Genomic DNA, 6,666 nt, shown 5'->3' with positions numbered 1-6,666 from the left:
GCCTCTTCCGCGATTAAATTTCAAGCGGCGCTGCATTGTAAAGGGAAGTTAACCCTTTACAATGCAGCGCCGCTTGAAATTTAATCGCGGAAGAGGCTGAACACGCGGGTGTTGAAGAACCCGCATATTGATACATTTACCCCCAGGTCTACTTAGATTTTGCAAAGGCCTTTGATACAGTGCCACACAAGAGGTTGGTTTACAAAATAAGGGAACTGGGTCTAGGAATCAATATTTGTACTTGGATTGAAAACTGGTTAGAGAATAGGGAACAGAGAGTTGTGATAAATGGAACATTTTGTAATTGGTCAAAAGTCTTAAGTGGAGTACCTCAAGGTTCCGTGTTGGGGCCAATCCTTTTAATATATTTATTCATGACCTTGTTGATGCTTTAGAGAGTAAAGTTTCTATTTTTGCAGATGACACTAAACTCTGTAAGGTAAAAAAATCAGAGCAAGATGTAGCTTCTCTACAGAGAGACTTAAATAAACTGGAGGATTGGGCAGCCAAATGGAAAATAAGGTTTAACATAGATAAATGTAAGGTTATGCATTTAGGGATCAAAAACAAGAACGCAACTATAAATTAAATGGAACTAATTTAGAAAAATCTTTAACGGAAAAGGATTTGGGAGTGCTCGTAGACAGTAGACTTAGCAATAGTGCTCAATGTCAAGCAGCAGCTGCAAGGGCAAACAAAGTATTGGCATGCATAAAAAAGGGGCATAGATGTAAGGGAAGACAGTGTAATTTTGCCACTGTATAAATCGTTGGTAAGACCTCATCTTGAATATTCAGTACAGTTCTGGGCACCACTCTATAAAAAAGATAATTTGGAACTAGAAAGGGTTCAGAGAAGGGCAGAGAAGGGCAACAAAATTGATAAAGGATAAAGGATATGGAGTCATTAAGTTATGAGGAAAGGTTAACCAGTTTAGGCATGTTTACTTTAGAAAAGAGGCATCTAAGGGGAGATATGATTACTATGTACAAATACAATAAGAGTCAATACAGAGAACTTTCATGGGAACTTTTTACCCCAAGGACTATACACAGGACACGCAGTCACCCCCTAAGGTTAGAGGAGAGGAAATTTCACAACCAGCAAAGGGAGGGGTTCTTTACAGTAAGGGCAGTCAAGATATGGAATTCACTGCCAGGGAAGGCTGTGATGGCAGATTCAATAGATATGTTTAAGAAAGGGTTAGACCAATTTTTAGTGGAAAATTGTATCCAGGGATACGACCGTTAATTAAAATGAAGGATAGTAGTGGATATAGGGTAAAAATAGGACTGCAATATTGGGTCTGGGGGGATTTTCCCAATTGAAACAGATTGGCGGTTGCTTACTCTGGATCAATTTCAAATATAAATGCAGGATCGCAGGAGATCCAAAATAGGTTGAACTTGGTGGACTGGTGTCTTTTTTCAACCTCATCAACTATGTTACTATGTATCCGCACCCCCTTTTTCCCTGGCTCTCACCCAGGGCCGGACTGGGACTAAAAATCAGCCCTGGCATTTAAAAAACACACAGGCCCACCTGCTGTTGACTCAATGTGCGATATTGTTGCACGCTGAAGTGGCGTTGCTGTGTATCACACTTTGTCTTCAGCCCACCCTGATCAAATGTCTTGTTGTGCAAATCAGTTTGCTTGAATAACAAAAGCATACCGTTCCGACTGTGTGCGAAAAATAAAACGACTACAGTAAACCCAGGGCCTGAGTAAGGGTTTCAGTCACCGTAGGGAAATACACCAACAGCGCCTCCCAACCCCCGTTCCACCCAATGTATAGAAATACTCCTAAATATAAATATTCCGAAATATTCCTCAGCATTCAAATTTAGATTGATTGTGCCGTTGTCTCTTACCTGTTCTTGCTCTTCTCTCTTGCTGCTTTGTTGTCTTCCCGCTGGCTTCTGGAAATTTGGAGTCCTGTATTGAAAATGCAAAAATTTTACTATATTGCAAAATGTTAACAAACCCTTAATGATTAGGCTCTTTAATTAAAAAAACCCCACTCCATTATGGACAGATAACACTACCCCATTGTACAGGCATATATAAGCAATATCTGAACATTTGTGGTCAATAAAATATTTACCTCTACCAACCCCATCTAATATTCTAGTGATAGCTGAGACCAGAGAGCAGCCATGTAACTGCCACACAAAACAGATATCATGCCCCCCAAAGCTGCTCTATTTTTTAAATACCACGCAGGACATTTTATAAACCCTGTAGACATATTCAGCCCCTCTCCCCCCCTGCAGACATTTTCAGTCCATCTTCCGCCCCCCTGCAGACATTTTCAGCCCCTCTTCCTCCCCCCTGCAGACATTTTCAGCCCCTCTCCTCTCCCTGCAGACATTTTCAGCCCCTCTTTTCCCCCCATGCAGACATTTTCAGCCCCTCTTTCCCCCCCCATGCAGACATTTTCAGCCCCTCTTTTCCCCCCATGCAGACATTTTAAGCCCCTCTTTTCCCCCTCATGCAGATATTTTCAGCCCCTCTTTCCCACCCATGCAGACATTTTCAGCCCCTCTTTACCCCTCCTGCAGACATTTTCAGCCCCTCTTCCCTCCCCGCATTTTTGTGTCCCGTCTCTTCCCCCCATGCGTACATTTTCAGGGTCCTCTCTCCCTCCCTCGGGGACATTTTCAGGTCCTCTCTTTCCCCCCCTTTGCACATTTTCGGGACCTCTCCCCCCCCACCTGTGCACATTTTCAGGTCCTCTCACCCCCCCTGCACACATTTTTGGGTCCTCTCTTCCCCCCCCCCCTGCACACATTTTCGGGTCCTCTCTTCCCCCCCCCTGCACACATTTTCGGGTCCTCTCTTCCCCCCTTCCTGCACACATTTTCGGGTCCCCTCTCCCCCCTTCCTGCAAACATTTTTGGGTCCTCTCCCCCCGGGAGCACCATTTTCCCTGTGAAAAGAAAGAATACACTTTTTCGGGTCCTCTCACCCCCCCCCCCCCTTCCTGCACACATTTTCGGGTCCTCTCTTCTACCCCCCCCTGCGCACATTTTTGGGTCCTCTCTTCCCCCCCCTTCCTGCACACATTTTCGGGTCCTCTCTTCCCCCCCCCACCTGCGCACATTTTCGGGTCTTCTCTCCCCCCTTCCTGCACACATTTTCGGGTCATCTCCCCCCGGGAGCACCGTTTTCCCTGTGAAAAGAAAGAATACACTTACCTCAGCAGTCTCCGGGAATCCACTGTGCGCCCTCCACAGTCAATCCTACGCGCCCGCGCGATGTGACGTCTGACGTCACGCGCGGCCGCGTAGGACTGACTGTGGAGGGCGCACAGTGGATTCCCGGAGGCTGCTGAGGTAAGTGTATTTTTTATAAAAGCGCTGCAGCAGGGCCGGCCCACAGAGCCGTCATGACGTGTGACGTCATGGCGGCTCAAAATATAAATTTTATTTAATTTAATTGTATTTAATTTAAACGGGGATCGCAGGGAGCCGGACCGGCCCACACTGCCATCGGCCCTTCTGGCATTTGCCAGAAGTGCCAGATGGCCAGTCCGGCCCTGCTCTCACCCCTCTCCCTGTACCCTCTTTTTCCCTGGCTCTCACCCCTCTCCCTGCACCTTCTTTTTCCCTGGCTCTCACCCCTCTCACTGCACCTTCTTTTTCCCTGGCTCTCACCCCCTCTCCCTCCCCCTTCCCCCCCTGGCTCTCTCAGTTCTCTTCCTGCACCTCTTCCCCCCTGGCTCTCTCAACTCGCGGAACCCCCCCCCCCGCACGAAAATCGCGCCCCCCTCCCCACCCACGCAACCCCACGCATGAAAATCAGGCCCCAATCCCCCCCGCGACCCCCCTGCATGAAAATCGTGGCACCCCTCCGCCCATCGGCCCTTCTGGCATTGCCAGAAGCGCCAGATGGCCAGTCAGGTCCTGCTTGTATGAATTAGAGATGCTCAAGCTTGGTTCCTCAAGAACCAAACACACCCGAATTTAGGGGATCCGAGTACCGGCTTGGTACTTTCACGCGGCTCAGAATTGAAAACGAGGCAAAATGTCATCATTGCGTCATCGGATCTCAGATCTCTGGATTTTTGGATTCCTTTTTAAGATCCAACATAACGGTTGGTGGGAGGGAGGGAGGGCGGGCCCAAGGACAATTCCATCTTGCACCATTTTTCTTTTCTGCCACTGCTGTGTGCCAATGTGTCCTAGGAACTGCTGTGTGTTTGTGTCATTGCTCTGTCGCTTACCATCCAGCAGGTCGCTGCAGTATCTGTCCGAAAGTGTATGAAAATAATATTGTGATCTGTGAGGTGATCAAAATTGACTGCAAATGGCTTGAAAATAGTGTTATTGAGGTTAATAATTATGTAAGAACAAAAAAAAGAGCAAAAATATGGGATTTTAGCATATTTTAGGATTTTTTTCTAAAAAATCAAAAACCAAAACCAAAGCACACGAGGGCGGTTTTGCCCAAAGCAAAACCAAATCCAGATCCACAACCAAAACCAAAACCAGTTCACGGGGGTCAGTGATTATCTCTAGTATGAATATGAGCAAATGTAAACAATAGACTGAATTCCGAGACTATCCTGTTCTGCGAGAAACCAGGAAAAACTGACAGTGGGATCATCAGCAACACTTTAATTACATGTGTGAAAAACAGTGCAGACAATCATTCCAATGAAGACAATATTGAGGGAGTCCCAAAATAAGAATCCCTAATGATGACTCACTGGAAATGATTATAACTGCGGTAAAAGAAGACAACTCTGTACAACACCAGCCTAATAAATATTATTTTCCTCAATATTCCACCCATGTGCCTGATGAAGAGTCAATCAATGAGGAAAACAAAAGTGAGGGAGATTGAGCCAAGCAAGGGTGATGCACAGCCTGATTTTGAAGATGTACTGAAAGAGTCCTGCAAGAATCCTAGTAACATGGGCAGCACGGTGCCCACAATAAAATACACCTCCTTCTAACCTGTGCTAGAAGCACTGAGGACCCAACAAGGCCTGTTAGTAATAGGCTGTTACATCTCAACTATTAGGGTTTTTTGGAGCTTGTAGAAATACAAGTGCCGGCATATCCATGTCTGCCCCAGCATGCTGGCACATGACAATCTACAAGCATCAGCATGCCCTAGCATCCAGGACCTGCTGGGACCTGTGGATCAACTGTACAAAAACGTGTTTGGAACAGATATAGCCATCTGGGTATAATACTTATTTTAACTGTCATTAACCTGCCCAACCACAATATAATTAGATGGTTCAAGGAGGTCAATTCTGTCTGGAGCGTAGAAAATATATGGTGGAATGTTCTTGAAATAAACCACCATATATTTTATTTTTTTCTGCTATTTAAAATTATACTGCATTGTCAAACATTCTTTGCCCTGTTGGGAAACATGTAAACGCATGGCCCCAGACTAAGAGGTATATTTATTAAACTGTGGGTTTGAAAAAGTGGAGATGTTGCCTATCGCAACCAATCAGATTCTAGCTGTCATTTTGTAGAATGTGCTAAATAAATGATAACTAGGGGCCTGATTCATTAAGGATCTTAAATGAAGAGGATCCTTATTTCAGTCTCCTGGACAAAACCATGTTACAATGGAAGGGGGGCAAATGAGTGTTCTGTTTTGCACATAAGTTAAATACTGACTGTTTTTTCATGTTGTCAAGTATTTTTGTGTGCTACATGAAAAACAGTCAGTATTTAACTTATGTGCAAAACAGAACTCTCATTTGCACCCCTTGCATTGTAACATGGTTTTGTCGAGGAGACTGAAATAAGGATCCTCTTCATTTAAGATCCTTAATGAATCAGGCCCAGGGGCGGGCTGGACTGGGGGGGCAGGGGTGGCAGCGGGACCCCGGGCCGCTCAGTCTAACGGCTGTTCGACTAAATGATAATTAATATTATTATTATCTTTTATTTTTAGGGCGTCACAAGATTTCCGCAGCGCCGAACAGAATACAAACAGTGGACCACACAGGGTGAACAGGACAGAACAATAAATAAAAAATACCAGGATTCCTAAAGCTCCAAATATAACTAGTACAGTGAAGTTGGAGAAGAAGAATAGGTTTAGAGACAGGAGGGAAGAGGGCCCTGCTCGTAAGAGCTTACATCCTATGGGAGGGTAAACAGACAGGCAGCACATAGTGGGGCATATTCAACTAGCTTTTTGATTCGCGGTAACGCGCGTTGCCGCGAAAAGTGCGCGTTCTTGCGGGTATTACGGTACCGCATTAACGCGGATTTTCGTTCGCAACCCTATGGGCTGCGAATGAAAATCCACGTTATTGCGGTACCGTGTATTACGTTTCGCGGCTGTTCCGGCGCGTTACCGCGAATCCAAAAGCTAATTGAATATGCCCCAGTGAGTCAGTAGATGGGATAAAACACAAGAGGAGCGAGTAGCGGGGCAGCAGCGGAAGAGGGAGCTGAGAAGAACAAGCAAAGATAAGGCTAGGTGGATGGCTGGTAGGCTTTGAGTAACAGATTAGCTTTACTAAATAATATTGGACATATTGGTTGCATGCACTTGTATTACAGCTGCTCCCTTACCCATTTCTACATTATTATATCCCATTAAAGCATACTGAAATATTTAATTTGCCAGATTACAGCATGGATGATTTTTATGCATTGCTACACTGTCTTATATCAAGGGCACCC

Source organism: Mixophyes fleayi, chromosome 11 (genome assembly GCF_038048845.1).
Source record: "Mixophyes fleayi isolate aMixFle1 chromosome 11, aMixFle1.hap1, whole genome shotgun sequence".
NCBI lineage: Eukaryota > Metazoa > Chordata > Amphibia > Anura > Limnodynastidae > Mixophyes > Mixophyes fleayi.
This window is presented reverse-complemented; position numbering follows the sequence as displayed.